Source organism: Ambystoma mexicanum, chromosome 7q (assembly GCF_040938575.1).
Source record: "Ambystoma mexicanum isolate Mex_15411 chromosome 7q, UKY_AmexF1_1, whole genome shotgun sequence".
NCBI lineage: Eukaryota > Metazoa > Chordata > Amphibia > Caudata > Ambystomatidae > Ambystoma > Ambystoma mexicanum.
In genome coordinates, this window is record NC_090941.1 from 924,795,977 (window position 1) to 924,815,585 (window position 19,609).

Consider the following 19,609-nt stretch of genomic DNA (forward strand, 5'->3'; position numbering starts at 1 on the left):
GAGCAGCAATTGCTTGACGCAGAGACAACATTTCAGCCTAGCGTGCCCTGTCTGAGGCTGCCATGCCCAGCCTGAGCGAGCGGGCCATGGACCGTGCCGCCTGCTGCTGGAGAAGCACCTGCCTAGCAGGGGGGAGCACAGATCGGGCCACACGCTCCAATCTCTCAGCGATGTTCTCTATTGCTGCCCCCTGCTGTTCGGAATTGGCAGTCATGTCTTGCGACCGCGTTGCCGGGCTTGACCCCTGCGGGACCCAAGGACCGGGAGTACTCGCTGTCTTGGCACCGCCTGCGGCTGCACGACTACATGCCCCCGTCGATGTGATGTCCCAGGCACATCAGTGACTGGTGTGGAGGGTGACCCTGCGTCCCGATCTACCACGGGTGGAGGAACCAAGACTGTCTGATCCCTCAGTGCAGGTGTCGCAGACAGAGGAGTGTCCACATCAGAATCACTCACCCCTGACACATGGACTTGATGCTCATCCAACTCAACATGGACGTCAGAGTCGTCATCAAGGCTGGACTCATAGGCAGACAAGAGGGACTGCAGCACTTGGGGGTTTTCGTGACCTACCACCCCACGACCCCCACTAGTGCCGGGCTGATGTGGTGTTACCAACCCTGTGTCTGGCATGACAACACCATCCTCCGCCTCCATTGCGTCATCACCTGAAAAATAGAGAGAAAAAGGTCAATACACATGTCAGAAGCACACATCACACACACACACCGACAGCAAAGGCATCCGGCAGACATGTGACACACAACATATGACCTGGCATGCATGCTGGGTCTACTTTGAATAGCTTCTGTGATCAGACCTGTTGAAAGGTGGCAGTTTCCATGGAAGTGGGTCTATGCAGTGCAGTAAATGTGTACGCCACTCACTACCTACATGTACAAGCACTACATGGTGTGTGCCAGGAAATGTGAAGGCAGTGCAATGGCAAATTCAGACATCACGTGCATTGTGCATTCATTGTGTACCATGTCTAGAAGCCAAGCACCCCTCCACCCCTGTACCAAAGCAGGGATGCATAGCATGGTATCAAAAGGCTGACCATACACCTGTGTATTGACAGGCAGTGTTGACTGGCATTAACAGATTAATGTGATTCAAATTACAACACTGCAAATGATGCTGGGACAGTGGGCAGGACACATGATGGAAACTCTGGAGGCCGCCCACGTGTGAAGAAGACACAAGAGTTGGACAGAGTCATTGGCCATTGAACAGGCTGAGGCCTGTGAGCCACACAGATTGTCAGGGCCTAAACATGTGTGCAACGCAGGACTGAGCCACAGTTGACATGGGGAGGCCGATGAGATGGCAGGCAATGTATGTAACCAAGGACTCATATTACAGTGATCATCCAGTCAAGGACACATAGGGGCATGCGTGCAATGCACATGGAGCATGAATGGGCACTCATGTCCCTGCGGGACATCTGACCGATGCAGAGTACAAGTGAGAAACCCTGCATCGAGTACTAAGGCTGTACCACACGGCATATGTCTGGCAGTTTCTACGCTGGAAGTTAGCATCTACACAGGACACATGAACAAGAAACTACACATTGGCAAGATTGGAGTAGACCAGTGCAAAGGTGGAACTGGAGTGCAGAGTGGCGGAGGAGGGGCATGGAGTCGCGCATGCAGGCAGAGGGGACATGCATGACGGTAGCATTGCATTACTTACACATCAGAACCATATACACGTCACATGTAGCAGCAATCATGCACAACACATCCCACAATTGAAACACACACGTCCTCAACAAACACGCATCAACACTCACTGGACTGGGCATCAAAGTCCAGCATCTCTCCCACTCCTTCGACCAATTCAGGCGGTATGAACTCTGCAACGAGAGCCTCATGCGGAGTGAGTTCTTCCTCCTCTTGTGCAGGCCCACTGTCAGTCACCAGAGTCAAGTTGTAATTTGAGGCACGCTTGGCCTTAGTGCTGCGCTTGATGTCATTCCAACGCTTTTTGCACTCCTGCGCCGTGCGCACCTCATGGCCGAATGAACTGAATTGTTCCACAACATGCTTCCAGTGGGTGTCACGTTGGGCAGCCGTAGTCTGACTATTGGCACCCACTAGCATGTCACGGCTGTGGCCCCGCACGTAGTCCACGAGGAAGTCCAGTTCCTGCTTACAGAAAGGCTTCTTCCTCGACGTGCAGGAGGTCGTGGCTGTGTGTGGGGTCCCAGCCTGTGCTGCAGGTGCAAACTTCCTCCTCTTGGACTGTGGCGCAGACCCTGGCTGGCTAATGCCGCCCTGACCAGTATGGCCAGTGGGTTCGGTGGATTGAGCCAAGGGAGTGGCAGGTGGAGGGATGACCAAAGGCCTGACTTGTGTCAGTGGCAGCTGGGTGCCCACTAATGGACCCTGCGCAGCAACATCAGCTGTGGCAGGGTCATTGACCGCAACGGTCCTGGTTGGCAGACTCACACCCGGGGTGCTGTTGGGTGCATCTGCCCCTGCACTTGCCAACACCCTGCTGTTCGGGGCAGCAGATAACATGACTGCTCCAGGGACACATGTCTTGGTCTGAGAAGCCCGGCCTGCCCCTGTGGTTTACCCCCTGGACTGCTGGAGATCTACCAAGGGCTCTTCAAGTGCCAACACAGCCTGCGCTGGCAGACCCTGAGCCTGGATGGTGGTGTCCATAGCTGCACCTGCAGCTACCACTACCCTTGAGCCCGTGGCAGTCGATGGAACAGACTGCCGGGTCATATGGGTGCCAGTGCCAGATGCAGGAGCTGCATCCCCCAGAACCACAGGGGGGTGGTGGCATGGCTGCACCGACACATAGCACAACATTGTGCACAAGTGGCGCACCCCTGCCTCTTCCCCCTCTGTGGTTGCCCTGGACACCCTGGAGTCCCCCTACTCCCTGGTCACCACGGCCACGTCCCCGACCACGCCCGCCACGAGGAGTACGCCCAGCTGAGGCGCCCTTCACCTTTGGTGGCCTCCCAACCATGGCACAGATGTAGTAGTGCTGGCACAGATGGAGTGGTGCCAATGGGAGGTGTACACCACAATTGACCTGGGCAATTGGGGTGAAGGGGTGGGAAGCAAGATGTTAACAGCCCCCCTGCACCTGCAAGGCTGTATGTGACCCCGGTGATGTGGTGATGGGTCACGCAACGCTCAGGCACCCCAAAACTGCAGTAAAACCGTGCACGCAACCCTGCAGCCTACGTGCGTGGATTCAACCTCCCGCAGTACGCGGTGGCACCCAGTAACACGAATAACGCGTACGCGTGGGACACGCAGGCTACTATGACATCGAAAATGGGTGTGATATACAGGGGCAGTGTGCGACTCACCGTCTGACTAGCACGATGCAGAAAAACACGCATAGCCAATACCCCCGCCAAAAGAAGAGATACGTCCTTGATAGCTGTGAAGTTGTGATGGCGCGCGAAACAACAGGAAGCAGCAACACACGTCGGTCTCCACGAAAGGCACGTACAGCGAACTGCTGGGCCCGCTCACCTTTAACCCGTGCTGAGGGAAACGCACGCGCGCGTCACGTCACTTACGCGCATGGGCCCTTTCCTCGTATTACATGCGGACGTGCAGTTTTTCTGGCGCGCTTACGCGCATGGGCCCTTTCCTTGTATTGCACGCGGACTTGTATTTTTTCACACGCGCTTAAGCGCATGGGCCCTTTCCTCGTATTACACGTGGACGTGCATTTTTTCACGTGGGCTGAAATGCCCATTCACGTCTGTACGCATCACGTCACAGGGGCGCTTGCGCTTTAGGGGCCTTCTGTCCAATGAAAATGCGTATGCGTGCAGACGTGCTTACGCGCTAAGGGCCTTTCCTCAAATTACACGCTGACGTGCAGATTTTTCACGTGCCAAATCACTCCGTATCAAGCTGGCCACGCGTAAGCACACGGAAGACCACGCTCCTGCCCAGAAGGCCGAACTACTGCCCCCCAGAGCCCCGAGCACACTCCCACCTGCCATCTGCTGCTGCCTGACTGCCTGCTGCCCACGTGCCTGGCCATTTGCTGCCTGCACATCAGCCAGGGGTGCTGTTGCTGTGACCACCCCTGCTGGAACCGAAGACTCCCGACTGGGATTCCATCGCTCCACAGCCCAGCCCCAGGACCCAGTTGCCCACCCACCCACTCCTGCCTCTGGGGTTTTCATGTCGGGGCAAACACCATCTGGGACCACTGACAACCCCCGGCCAGAGAGGCAGAGGGGCACCAGCTTCAGTGCCACTGAATTTGGTGTCCTGGTGGAGCAAGTCCTGGGGCAGTATGATGCCCTCTTCAGAAGTTCCCGCGCCGACAAGGAAGGACGGACTCGGATCTGGACTGACATCGTGACTGCCATCAACGCGGAGGGGGTGGCAGTCCGCGACTTACAACATGTCAAGAAGCGCTGGGAGGACTTCAGGTCCAGGACCCTGAACAAGGCCCGGCGCCTCTTGAAGGCAGCGGATGCCAAGGGGCGCCGGGGCCACTTGTCGGAAGAACAGATGAGGGTCCTGGAACGCATATCCCCAGCGCTCCACGTCCAGGTCCTTGAGAAGCAGACCGGTCTGGAGTCGAGCGGTGAGTGTACATGCATCCTGATTGTGAGCAGTGCGTGTGGTGATTATTCACTAGTATTTTTGTATGGGGTCGTGTATGGGTGGGGGTGTACAGGGCCGTGGGGCTGACACATGCGAGGGCTGTAATGTGTGAGACATGGATGGTGCTTGTGTGTGTAGGCTTGCATGCCAAATGCAGTTGTGTGGGCACACATGTTTGGATGAATGTGTATGTAAGTAGACATGTCCGTGATGTCACGCATGTATGTTGTTTTTGGCTGCATGTATAAGCACTGTGTACATGTGCATGTGTGTGTATTTGACAAGGGTGCAACAGTGATGCAACATGGATGCATGTGACAGCGGTATGTGGAAGCCTGATTGGCAGATGTGACATGGATGCCCGTCTGAACACTGCGACACTTGGCAGAGGTGTACACATGCATGCAAGTGTGGTGGTGTGTGTACATGTGTGGTGCACTTCCTGTGTTGCATGTGATGTCTGGCTCACCTTTGGCTGCTCATGCTGTTGTATGTGTATGGATGGTGGTGGCAGTTGCGATATGGCTGTGGTATGGCTCATGTGTGCGAGTTGTAATGACATGTGTGTTGGGGATTGTGATGACATGTCTGAGGTTTGCCAATGCCACTCATGTACAACTGTCATGTGTGTATGTGTCCATTGTACAGTGCCCTGATGCCTGTGTTTTGTTTCTCCATGTCCGCAGCGTCAACTGATGAAGAGGGCGGAGAAGGTGCTGTGGAGCACAGCGGCGGGGATCTCACCGCCAGCCGGAGACGCAAGGCCCGGCTCCCGACCCATGTTGTCATCTCGTCGGGGAGTGAGGAGTCCGGTGCCGCGTCCCAGGCCGCAGCTGCCGGGGGGAGGTCCAAGAGGCGGAGGTTGGAGTTGGACTCCTCGGCAGCAGAAGGGGCAGCTGGAACCCCACAGGGCCCAACAGGGGAAGATGGCACGGAGTCATTCAGGTTGGTGGGGGGTTTGGTGGAGGAGGAGGCCGTGCAAGCACCAGAGACGGGGTCTGGAGGTGGGGATCCCACTAGTGCTAGTGGTGCAGTGCAGGACCAGGGACAGGAGGCAGCACAGGCCGCCACGGAGGTGCCTGTGTGCAATCCTGTCCCTGATCCTGTCCCTGCATCATCTTGCACCAGCAGGGATGCCTACGTCCAGACCCGTTTTCAGGCAGGGGATGAGCTCACGTCAACTGGCACTCCTCTGCCTGCGGACATGGCTATCCAGGTCCGGGTTCAGCCTGTCCTGGCTGGTGTGGTGTTGCGTCAACGGGCCATGCGAGGTGACCTGCAGTCGAATGGCTCGTTGACCACGTCAGCCTGCCGGATTCCTCCGTCTGATGGGGCTTGCTACGACCCCCTCCTCAACTGGACCCCCTACACGCCAGTCGTCCTCTGTGCCATCTTCCCACCCATCAGTCACCTGGGTGCCCTGTGGAGCTGCCTCTGACGGTGCGGCCAGGCTGGTGGAGGAGGAATCCCTGCCACAGTCGGGAGTCGGACGTCCAGCAGGGGTGGCCACATCTATGACTGCACCCCAGCCGGCGGAGGATGTGCAGGCAGCAGGAGGCAGTGCACGGGCAGAGGCACAGCAGCAGCAGCAACGTGGTGGGAGCCATGAAGGCTCGGGGCCTTCAACATCGGAGGGGCAGGCATCGGCCGGAGGGCAGGAGGACCCAGGACAGAGAGTGTCTTCCGTGTGGCAGCGGTTGGGCCACGCCATAGATGCAGAGCGGCAGCGGGCGGAAGAGGCACGGCTCACAATGGTCAGGGCAGAGAACTCCATGCAGAGGGCCCTGAGGCGGGCCGAGTGCCTCGAGGCAATCCGCAGGGGTTTGGAGGTGGAGACGTCGACGGCCCTGCGGACCCTCGGGGCCATGGAGGAGGACCGCCTCCGGGACATTGAGGAGGAGTTTGATGATGCCCTGGCACGGGACATCCACAAGTGAGCTGTGAAACTAGCCCGCTGCCCTTGTACATAGTTATGTAGGTAGTGTTAGGTTTCATTTTGGTTTTTATTTTATTTGGACCTTTCGGACATTGGCCACATTTTTGTATATAGTTTATTTTATTAGTTAGTGTAGTTAGATAGGTTTCCTTTATTTTGTTGGGATAATATACCCTGGCTTGTTCCCATGTACATAGTTCACAGTTGGATTGTATTTTTTTTCACTTTTTAACCATGGAGCAATGGCTTTCTTTTATATTTCCCATTGGATTTTGTTTTGTGGACATTGACTTTGGACAACATTACTTTGGAATTTTATTTCTGGTTTTGCTTTTTTTCACGGACATGCTTCTTTTCATTTTTGGACATTCACATTTCTGTTTCTTCATTTTTTATTCTATTTATGTTTCCTTTAATACATTTTTTTTTGGTGAACTTCAATGTGTGGTATCTCATTGGTTTCATGCATTTCATGAGATGTGTTTTGAGATTCACTGACACCCATTGGGTGTATGTGAGGGAAATGTGTTTGTTTCGGAACTTGCAATTGGTATTCTGTGATGTAATTGCAAATTATGAGTGGGTGGATGCAATACTCGGGTGGGTGTTTTGCATTTGGAGGCTGACCATAGGGACCAGGGATCTAGATTTTGATGACATGTTGGCTGGGGAACATGAGTTGCACATGGGTGGGGGCCTGCTGGCAGGTGCCCCACAATGCTGGGGGGTGGGGGTGGTGGGGAACATGAGTTGGACATGGGTGGGGGCCTGCTGGCAGGTGCCCCACAGTGCTGGGGGGTGGGGGTGCTGGGAGACATGGGTGGGGGCCTGGTGGAGGCTGCCCCTGCACTGCTGGGGGGTGGGGGTGGTGGGAGACATGGGTGGGGGCCTGGTGGTGGGTGCCCCTGCACTGCCGGGGGGTGGGGGTGGTGGGAGACATGGGTGGGGGCCTGGTGGAGGGTGCCCCACAGTGCTGGGGGGTGGGGGTGCTGGGAGACATGGGTGGGGGCCTGCTGGCAGGTGCCCCACAGTGCTGCGGGGTGGGGGTGCTGGGAGACATGGGTGGGGGCCTGGTGGAGGCTGTCCCTGGTGGCAGGGGGGTGGGGGTGCTGGGAGACATGGATGGGGGCCTGGTGGAGGCTGCCCCTGGTGGCTGGGGGGTGGGGGTGGGGGTGGTGGGAGACATGGGTGGGAGCCTGGTGGAGGCTGCCCTGGTGGCTTGGGGGTGGGGGTGCTGGGAGACATGGATGGGGGCCTGGTGGAGGCTGCCCCTGGTGGCTGGGGTGTGGGGGTGGTGGGAGACATGGGTGGGGGCCTGGTGGAGGCTGCCCCTGGTGACTGGGGGGGTGGGGGTGGTGGGAGACATGGGTGGGGGCCTGGTGGAGGCTGCCCCTGGTGGCGGGGGTGTGGGGGTGCTGGGAGACATGGGTGGGGGCCTGGTGGAGGCTGCCCCTGGTGGCTGGGGTGTGGGGGTGGTGGGAGAAATGGGTGGGGGCTGGTGGAGGCTGCCCCTGGTGGCTGGGGGTGGGGGTGCTGGGAGACATGGGTGGGGGCCTGGTGGAGGCTGCCCCTGCACTGCTGGGGGGTGGGGGTGTTGGGAGACATGGGTGGGTGCCTGGTGGAGGCTGCCCCTGGTGGCTGGGGGGTGGGGGTGCTGGGAGACATGGGTGGGGGCCTGGTGGTGGCTGCCCCTGCACTGCTGGGGGGTGGGGGTGGTGGGGAACATGAGTTGGACATGGGTGGGGGCCTGCTGGCAGGTGCCCCACAGTGCTGGGGGGTGGGGGTGGTGGGGAACATGAGTTGGACATGGGTGGGGGCCTGCTGGCAGGTGCCCCACAGTGCTGGGGGGTGGGGGTCGTGGGGAACATGAGTTGGACATGGGTGGGGGCCAGCTGGCAGGTGCCCCCACAGTGCTGGGGGGTGGGGGTGGTGGGAGACATGAGTTGAACATGGGTGGGGGCCTGCTGGCAGGTGCCCCACAATGCTGGGGGGTGGGGGTGGTGGGGAACATGAGTTGGACATGGGTGGGGGCCTGCTGGCAGGTGCCCCAAGTGCTGGGGGGTGGGGGTGCTGGGAGACATGGGTGGGGGCCTGGTGGAGGCTGCCCCTACACTGCTGGGGGGTGGGGGTGGTGGGAGACATGGGTGGGGGCCTGGTGGAGGCTGCCCCTGGTGGCTGGGGGGTGGGGGTGCTGGAGACATGGGTGGGGGCCTGGTGGTGGCTGCCCCTGCACTGCTGGGGGGTGGGGTGGTGGGGAACATGAGTTGGACATGGGTGGGGGCCTGCTGGCAGGTGCCCCACAGTGCTGGGGGGTGGGGGGTGGTGGGGAACATGAGTTGGTCATGGGTGGGGGCCTGCTGGCAGGTGCCCCACAGTGCTGGGGGGTGGGGGTGGTGGATAACATGAGTTGGACATGGGTGGGGGCCTGCTGGCAGGTGCCCCACAGTGCTGGGGGGTGGGGGTGGTGGGAGACATGAGTTGGACATGGGTGGGGGCCTGCTGGATGGTGCCCCACAGTGCTGGGGGGTGGGGGTGTTGGGGAACATGAGTTGGACATGGGTGGGGGCCTGCTGGCAGGTGCCCCACAGTGCTGGGGGGTGGGAGTGGTGGGGAACATGAGTTGGACATGGGTGGGCGCTTGCTGGCTGGTGCCCACAGTGATGGGGGGTGGGGGTGCTGGGAGACATGGGTGGGGGCCTGGTGGAGGCTGCCCCTGCACTGCTGGGGGGTGGGGGTGGTGGGAGACATGGGTGGGGGCCTGGTGGAGGCTGCCCCTGGTGGCTGGGGGGTGGGGGTGCTGGGAGACATGGGTGGGGGCCTGGTGGTGGCTGCCCCTGCACTGCTGGGGGTGGGGGTGGTGGGGAACATGAGTTGGACATGGGTGGGGGCCTGCTGGCAGGTGCCCCACAGTGCTGGGGGGTGGGGGTCGTGGGGAACATGAGTTGGACATGGGTGGGGGCCTGCTGGCAGGTGCCCCCACAGTGCTGGGTGGTGGGGGTGGTGGGAGACATGAGTTGGACATGGGTGGGGGCCTGCTGGCAGGTGCCCCACAGTGCTGGGGGGTGGGGGTCGTGGGGAACATGAGTTGGACATGGGTGGGGGCCTGCTGGCAGGTGCCCCACAGTGCTGGGGGGTGGGGGTGGTGGGGAACATGAGTTGGACATGGGTGGGGGCCTGCTGGCAGGTGCCCCAAGTGCTGGGGGGTGGGGGTGCTGGGAGACATGGGTGGGGGCCTGGTGGAGGCTGCCCCTACACTGCTGGGGGGTGGGGGTGGTGGGAGACATGGGTGGGGGCCTGGTGGAGGCTGCCCCTGGTGGCTGGGGGGTGGGGGTGCTGGAGACATGGGTGGGGGCCTGGTGGTGGCTGCCCCTGCACTGCTGGGGGGTGGGGTGGTGGGGAACATGAGTTGGACATGGGTGGGGGCCTGCTGGCAGGTGCCCCACAGTGCTGGGGGGTGGGGGGTGGTGGGGAACATGAGTTGGTCATGGGTGGGGGCCTGCTGGCAGGTGCCCCACAGTGCTGGGGGGTGGGGGTGGTGGATAACATGAGTTGGACATGGGTGGGGGCCTGCTGGCAGGTGCCCCACAGTGCTGGGGGGTGGGGGTGGTGGGAGACATGAGTTGGACATGGGTGGGGGCCTGGTGGATGGTGCCCCACAGTGCTGGAGGGTGGGGGTGGTGGGGAACATGAGTTGGACATGGGTGGGGGCCTGCTGGCAGGTGCCCCACAGTGCTGGGGGGTGGGGGTGGTGGGGAACATGAGTTGGACATGGGTGGGCGCTTGCTGGCAGGTGCCCACAGTGCTGGGGGGTGGGGGTGCTGGGAGACATGGATGGGGGCCTGGTGGAGGCTGCCCCTGCACTGCTGGGGGGTGGGGGTGGTGGGAGACATGGGTGGGGACCTGGTGGAGGCTGCCCCTGGTGGCTGGGGGGTGGGGGTGCTGGGAGACATGGGTGGGGGCCTGGTGGTGGCTGCCCCTGCACTGCTGGGGGTGGGGGTGGTGGGGAACATGAGTTGGACATGGGTGGGGGCCTGCTGGCAGGTGCCCCACAGTGCTGGGGGCTGGGGGTGGTGGGGAACATGAATTGGACATGGGTGGGGGCCTGCTGGGAGGTGCCCCACAGTGCTGGGGGGTGGGGGTGGTGGGAGACATGAGTTGGACATGGGTGGGGGCCTGCTGGCAGGTGCCCCACAGTGCTGGGGGTGGGGGTGGTGGGGAACATGAGTTGGACATGGGTGGGGGCCTGCTGGCAGGTGCCCCACAGTGCTGAGGCGTGGGGGTGGTGGGAGACATGAGTTGGACATGGTTGGGGGCCTGCTGGCAGGTGCCCCACAGTGCTGGGGGGGTGGGGGTGCTGGGAGACATGGGTGGGGGCCTGGTGGAGGCTGCCCCTGCACTGCTGGGGGGTGGGGGTGCTGGGAGACATGGGTGGGGGCCTGGTGGTGGGTGCCCCTGGTGGCTGGGGGTGCAGGGGGACATGCGTTGGTGGGCAGTAGTGCAAGTTGACATGTGGGTTGGCTGGTGGGCATGGCCATGGTGGATGAGGTGCCTGCAGGACATGTGCTGGGTAGGCCCCTGTGGTGTGAGCCACCTGCAGGGGCTGTGGAGGGTGTAGAGGGAACACCTGGGAGGACCCACACGTGCAATTCACGTGTGCTGCTCCCGGCGCACCCCTATAATACACGTACCCTGGTGAGATCGCGTGTGGAACTTCCCGCGCAACCCTGGAATACACGTACCCCGCTCAATCGCATGTGTAACTTCCCGCGCACCCCCGAAATACACATACCTGCTCAATCGTGTGTGTAATTTCCCGCGCGCCCCCAAAATACACGTACACCGCTCAATCGCGTGTGTGACTTTCCACGCACCCCCGAAATACACGTACCCCGCTCAATCGCGTGTGTAACTTCCCGCTCCCCCGAAATACACGTACCCCGCTCAATCGCGTGTGTAACTTCCCGCGCACCCCCGAAATACACGTACCCCGCTCAATCGCGTGTGTAACTTCCCGCGCACCGCCGAAATACACATACCCCGCTCAATCGCGTGTGTAACTTCCCGCGCGCCCCCGAAATACACGTACCCCGCTCAATAGCGTGTGTAACTTCCCGCGCACCCCCGAAATACACGTACCCCGCTCAATCGCATGTGTAAATTCCTGCGCGCCCCCGAAATACACGTACCCCGCTCGCACAGGCCCAATTGCTGTATGTTTCCACTTTTGTGATGCGCTGAGACTCTACCGCCTGCCTTCGTGTGGCGGACGTGTTTCAGCTTGTGCATGTCTTTGGCTGTGCGTGGCTTTGCCCTATTCGATTCCATGAATACATGTGGTTCGAGTGCGTGTGGGCGTTACGTCTGCTTCCCTGCAGTACATACCCAGTTACGCCCTTATTTTCGCGCGTTGTTCCCCATTCCACGCGTTATGCCCCGTGTCCCGCCCACTTTCTGGTGTATGCGCCGAGGTTGTGCGCTTTCACTGTGCGCGTCGCGCACGCCTTTCGGGATGTTGCAGTGACTTGTGCGCCATGCACGGGTTTGGCGCACATCCCGAGGTGTACACGCGCAGGGACTTCCATGAATCGCACGCGTGCGCCTGTTTTTTTACGCTTGCGCCTGCTTGCGCGAAGATTTTCGGCGCACGTTTGTTCCACGAATCGGCCCCTATGTTTTGTAGCACAGATATTTCTTTTGCAGAGATCGAGTACATCTTACTTATGCCGGCAATCAGATTTTTCTGTGAAATATACAAATGCATTGCAACCTTTTTTGTATTACAGCAATGCATTTTGCAGTAGGTGTTGACCATTTGAAGTTTTTGAAAAACAAAAAACACCACAAAAAGGCTATATAGAAAAGTGCAATGCTTCTGATAGGGCAGCGCCCCCAAAAAATACATGTCTGTGGACTGTCCGCTGGCTTCTAAAAAATGCACAGGGCGCTGCACTATTTATTTGTCACTTCTATTTTTAAACTGTGAAAGGCGGCTCTGAAAAGAGCCTTTTTTTCTTTTTGGTTTTTGTTGTTTTATATTTTTTTGGCTTTTTTAAACATGAAACACGAGGAAAGGAGGGTAAGGAACTAAGCTCTGTACTGTAACAAGTGCCACGATGTCCTCGGGCTGTTGTGCGCTATATAAATACGAATAAAACAAACAAAACAAATAAAACAAGGAAGGGACACCAACCTTCCTTGGAGGATAAGAAAGGGCAGGTGCAGAGAGGAAGATGTAGGGTGGGCCTTATTGAGGTATGTCGCACACCTTCTCATGTTCCTTGACCGCAGTCTCGAAAGCACTCAGAAGGTTCTCTCCCCTGCAGAGTACTGCATCGCAGATCATGCAGAATATTGTGACCTTCGAAAGGTAAGGTCAACAGCATCATGGATGGCCTGTGAGGCAGCTGAAGGGATGCGCTGTCCCACAGGAGTGTCTTTTTTGTTGACAGGAGCGGAAACAGAGGATGCTGCAGAGGAACTCAACCTACTACGTTTATTGCAAGGTACAACCTTATCAATAGCCCCATCTTGGAACGACTTTAGGTGTCGCTTCATTGATGTAGTACCATAGCTATACAAAGCAGGCTTGCCACGACTCAGCACCATGTGGCACTGAGTGCAGATCACCTTGTTCGCATCAGCTTTTGCCTTTCCATCTACGGTGGTAAATAACCGCCACACCCAAGACTCACGATGCATGCTAGTAGTTTGGACTTCCACTACCTCATCCTCTTCATCCTCTTCATCCCTCTCCTCTGCATCCTCATGCCTGTTCTCCTCTGCAAGCCTTTGGGGATGTGATGGTGGTGGAGGGAGTGGGGGTGCTGAAGCTGAGGCAGTAGTAGCAGAAGCAATGTGGGATGCCATCTGGAAGGTTAATAGCCAGGAACTAAGAACAGCAACCTGCACAATTGTCCTGTTGTAAATCTTGGAGATCCAAAAGCTTAATGAGGGTCAGCTCTGGGGTGTGGCCTTTTATAGGGTGCAGGTGCACGCTTCGTGGACACCCGTGCTGGTCGCAGACATATCGAACACCAATAAAGGGCTCAAAAAGTTCCAAAAAGTATGTAGATCAGCAGGGACATTGTCTGGGACATGTGCAATGGTGAACATTTACTGTAAAATACCTTGGATTTCTCAGAAAAGCACTTTTTAAATGTTTGGGGGCCCGGACAGTATCCGCAAATAAGGACACACAATCAGCGTGGGTGCGGTCACATGATGACGTTGTGGACACGTTCGCGAATGGGACGGCTGTCCGCAGGACACCAAATGCGCAGGGACAGTTGTGCACATGGGCGCGGGTGTTCTACAGACAGTGTCCGGTTCCCCAAACTAATTAAAAGTGCGACACACGTGCGTCAGACAGTTGCGGACAGGTGCGATCTTCGTAGGACCCAAGTGTGTGATGCGCATGTGTGCGGGTGTTCTACAAACAATTTTGAAGTCCCCTAATAAAATAAATGTGCATCAAAACTTTGCAGACAGGCGGACGGGATATGTGTTCTACGGATATATTCATTCTGGTTGTGGACATTACGAACAGGGGACACCCCCATTTTGGGTGATTGCGGACAGGCGGACATCTTGTGTGTTCTAAGGACACCTCGATTTTAATTACTAACAGTACAAACAGGTATGTTGTCCTTAGGACACCCCCATTTTAGTTAATTACAGACAGGTGGACAACTTGTGTGTTCTAAGGGCACCTCCATTTTAATCACGGACAGTACGGACAGACATAGTGTCATTTGTACACCCCCATTTTGGTTAATTGTGGACATAACGGACACCCACGCTGTCTGCGTACACGATAACTGCCTTTAAAAAAAAATAAGACACAGGCATGTACTAAGAACACACTTATAATGTTATATTGTTTAACAGTTTAAAAATTATGAGAGGGGGAAGCAGAAACTGAAACAAATACAGGGGAATTAGGGGTTTGGACATGATTATGGGAGGGGAGGAAGGGATGGAAGTCTCATCGTAACATTTTTCTTGCTGGGGAGGGTTTGGGGATAGTTGGCTGGGACATGGGGAGGGTGAACAGGTACACGTGGGACAGTGATATTTAATCTTTTCTTTAATGTTGTCCTCAATAAACTATTTTAGGAGATTTACATTTTTCATTAACATATCCATTTTTAGTTCCATTCATTTCAGAGGATCTTCTAATGTCTCTCTTGGCATATTATAATTGTTGTCTGTATGGTCTGTTAAAAAAGAATATGTTTACTACACATAAAGTAATGGTTATTAATTGGATTCTATGGAGAAATTGTTGTGTCTACAATTAGTATCACTGTCTTCACTCATTTCATCTTGTGGGAAATTTTCTTCCAGCCATTCCAAAGTACTGGACATTTCTGTGTAAAAAACAAAAAATATTAGTTTTAGTGTACGTAATATAGAAAATGTATAAATATATGAAATAAATATTGTGTACTTACTAGTTTCTTACAAACGTTTGGTGTTACTGCTGTGTAGGTATGCTCTTGCTTTTGCTGCACAGTTTCTGTGAGGTAATTCTGCTGGAGGCATATTTATTTTGTTTTGGTATATTCCATTATATTGGAAACACTATTTCAGTGGATGGTTTGTGTCTTACATATACAGTTTCCACTTTTTATTTATTATTAAATGAAATGTATTTATGTGTTGCTTTTTGAACATGTTTGGTGTTTTTATTGCATGATACAATAATGTAAGATACCCCCTGACTTTTTGGATAGTGCTGATGGTGACCGTGTCCGTCCGCGGAAGCCCAAATCACTAGCGGGGCAAGGGGTTCAGTATTTTCTATGGGATATGTATGTAAGCTAAGGGAGTTTTAGTAAACATTTATAACATTTACATTATCTATATCTATATTCAGTGAAAAACACTTTGTTAAAGGGACATTATGGTTAAGTTGCACTTCTAAAAACCAATGAAATTCAGTAAAAAAACGTTGTTAAAGGGACGTTATGGTTAAGTTGTGCTACCAAAAACCTAGGGACGTTATGGTTCCACGTAAAACCGGAAAACCCTTAAAATTCACCAGTTATGGTAAGCTAAACAACCATAACTTGCGCCACCACCGTGATGACATCACTGATGATATCACATGTGCATTTACTTTTCATGAAAAGTCTGTACAAGGGATTCTTATAGTAATGTTGATAAAAAAAGTGTGAAGGATTATTGGATTAAATATCAAGAGATACGTAGTGCATTAAGTAATGCATTGATACAAATACCATTCTATTATCAGGTTCTTTCCAGTATACTAAGCTACTAATGTAGAAACATAGGCATTGAGTGCAACATACATGATGGATGTGCAATATTATTCATTTTACCATGTTGAATAGTAAAATGATAAATGCTTTTATTACAGTTTAGTGCAACATTTAATAACTAGCTAATAAAACCCACTTACTACATAATTTCATTATTCGAAACAAAACACAAATAACAACAACACATACAAATATGAGGATATACAGAGAAAATGAAGTAAGCAACATTATTACCAGCCAATCTTCATACCCCAACTGATTAACTTTATACACAGAAATGATCGCTCTGCTTCAAAGCTACTACTTTGCTATGTGTAACTAACATATAATGTGACTGGACACTAAGGAGAGTAGTGTGCATACAATGCTTACAAATATGAGCATATCCAGGAAAGTAAAGTAATAAAAAAAGGCAGAACTATAAGAAAGTGCTGATAACCTTACTGATTATCTTTATACACACAAAGCATTTCTGTTTTCCAAATCTGTGTTTTCCCCTATGTATACGTTTCATATGCAGTGAGTGAACCCCACGTGAATTACTGTAAGAACATATTTGAAGTAGAACTCTACAAATATAGTACTTGAATATGAATTATGAGTATATTAATTTTTTTGTTCCTGACTGTTACTGGCCTAGATATGTCAGTGAAGGAGAAAAGAGTGAGCCAGACATGTGATGCCATCAGTGATGTCATCAATGACATTTGTGATGTCATCTTTGATGTCCTGGGTGTTAGTCTTAGCAGTTCACGGTGGTGGCGCGAGTTATGGTTGCTTAGCTTACCATAACTGGCAAATTTCAAGGGTTTTACGGTTTTACATGGAACCATAACATCCCTTTAACACATTTTTTTACTGAATTTCGTAGGTTTTAGTAATACAACTTAACCACAACTTCCCTTTGACAAGGTTCTTTTCACTGAATTGCATAGGATTTTAGTAGCGCAACTTAACCATAACCTCCATTTAACAACGTTTTTTTCACTGAATATAAGTTGCTCAACTCATTGGAAGAACACTTTTTGGGCAGCTTATAACTTTGCTCCCCCTGGACGAATCCTTACCAAACATTGTAAAAAAAGTATATGGCTGGGAAGTTTTATGAGGGTTTGTCAAGGGTGGGTCAAAATTATAGGGGGTGTCCAAAATGTTTATTTTCCAGAGGCACAATAGAAAAAAAGAATTGCTCGACGCTACAGCCTAAACCACTGGACGGATTGTCACCAAATTTTCTGCAGGAGCGGCAACTTGGTCCGCAAAGTGTGCTTCTTAAATTTGGTGTAAATTCATCCAGTAGTTTTCTTTAAAACAGGCTAAAAGCAGGTAAAAAAATAGTGAAATCTGGTTCGGTCCGCGGACTCACTTCCCTGTTCGGCACGTGGACGGGCATCCAATTGTCCTAGAGGGCAACGTGATGTCTGCAAACATTGGATGCGCCCACTGATTGGAGGGTGGAAAGCATGAAGTGCATCAGATTTTTGGAACTGCCCGCCATGTTGGATTTGCCGAAAGCCACCAGTGTCCATGAACATTGATGTAAAAACATATTAAAAAACAGAACATTGACCTTGTCAAACAATCTCTGGGGAGGTGAGGTGTGGTGAGGATGGGATGGGATTTGACCATAAGAAGTCTGCGACCAGTCTGGATGTTCAGGGCATTTTTGCTTATTTCTACATTACTGGGTTGGTGAAAAATTGTTTTTGATGGCTTATGATTTTTCAGCACTGACAAGGAAACCTTTGTCCAAAGACAAACAGCAATACAGGTGGCCATCCAGCGAAACTCATTGGGGGAAAAAGATCAAGCAGAAATATCTTCCATTTCACAGGAAGTTTTTGCTCTTTGATCACATAAAACCAGTATCTTCCATAAATATGGCATATCAACAACCATTGAAGCAAGGAATCAGAGGTGTTGTAAAGCAGTTTTCCTGAATTTTAGCATCCCTTTATATGTCACCCTACCCACGTGGGTGGAAGAAAGTCTCATACTCCCATGATGGCATAGAAATCTTCACTGACATCTTAACACATACAAGCAAAAGGATAAACAACAGGGCCATCTTAGATTGGTTCACCTAATAGAAATGCAGATTCATGATCCTATCGCAAGTGCATGTCTATGCAAACTTTGCCATTGCATGGCTAAAGTCACATCACCAACGGACATCTCTGATTCTGTGACCCTGTAGCCAACTTCTATTGATGGGCAGCAAACAGCGACCAGGCCGCACTGTCTCTTTGGGCTTTCAAGCTGGTTCTGCTATAAAACATCATGGGATTCATAGTGAGTTTTCTAGTAAAGCAACGGATTACTTCACATCTGGTAATTACCATTATCACATGCAGTGATGGCGAATAACACCCCATAATGCATAATTTACTGCCAGGCACATGGTAACAGTAATTACCAGATGGGTAATAATGAGGATAAAGCATGTGATTATACTGGAAATGCAGCAGCATATGCAACCATATCATTATCAGATGTGTAATTAACACACATACGTGGTAAAACCCACTTTGCAATGGGTACCATTATTATTTCAAATCTCAGCTGAATCTATACTTCTGAATGGTATTGAACAAAAATGAGCAATGGCAATGAACATGACACTGGGGACTGACTATGTGGCAAAGACGAGAGTGGGCAACAGAGCAAGTATACATATACGAGCAGCAGCTGAATGTTCTGGCCAAAGAGGTCACCAAGAAGTCTTCCCAGCTGGGGGACATCTGATGGTGAGACGAGCCCTAACCTCGGTTGCTTTCGGACATGGTGCAGGACATGGCCATGCTTGTTTCTGACATCCCAGAAGCATGAAAGACTGATATGATATGATATGGCATTTATAACGCGCCTATACACAAGTGTTTGAAGGCGCGACGAGGCAAGGGAGGGGGAACAAGGGGAAACAGACAGCAATCCTACTAGGTCAGGTGTCATTCAGATCGCGCAAGTGCATGGGAAGGGGAAGGAGGGAGGAGAAGTGCAGGGGGAGGGGGATGAGGACAGTGCAGTACAAGGAATAAGAGCAATAAATAAATAACAATAAATAGAGGTACGGCCAGCAGGTGGCAAGTGAGAGGGTAAGTGCAGACATCCAGTGATAAGTGCAGGAAGGGGGACTGTAGGGATAAAGAAACAGTCACTAAGTGCAGGGGTAGCCAGGAAGGCAGTGCAGGAGTGTGACTGGCGGGGGAGTGGACCTGGGCCCGAGGTCAGAGGGTGGTCCATTAACCAGTGCCATTTCCGTGTCAGCCAGGAAATCAGCAAGGGAGAGGAGGAAAAAAGGCGGACGCGAAGAGAAAGGTTTTGAGGTGTTTACGGAACCGAAAATGGTTCTCCTCAAGTTTTAGGGAGGCAAGAAGAGGATGGATTAAATCAATTACCTGGTCCCAACCACCTTTTCTGAGGACTGTCTACAGGATGGCTGTGGTTCCAGACACATGTGTGTATCCATGTGAGATCAGGGCCGCAACTCTGGTGGACATCACTAGATTAATGGGTGAAGGTGATTTAGAAGGCATAGCTTGATCACATATTTATGAAGGCGAGAATTAAAATAATAAATGTACAATAATAACAATGTAATGTGGACAGAAAACAAGCCTAGAGTTTAAGTTGGAGGCAAAAATATTGAACTGGTCAAAAAATTGCCAACTTTGCGCAAACCAATGACCAATTCCACAATTAATCCATGAAACTGAATTTCATATTTCTGTCTAAAGAGGCATCTGAAACAGTAAGTGGCACTTCCATATACGTCACCG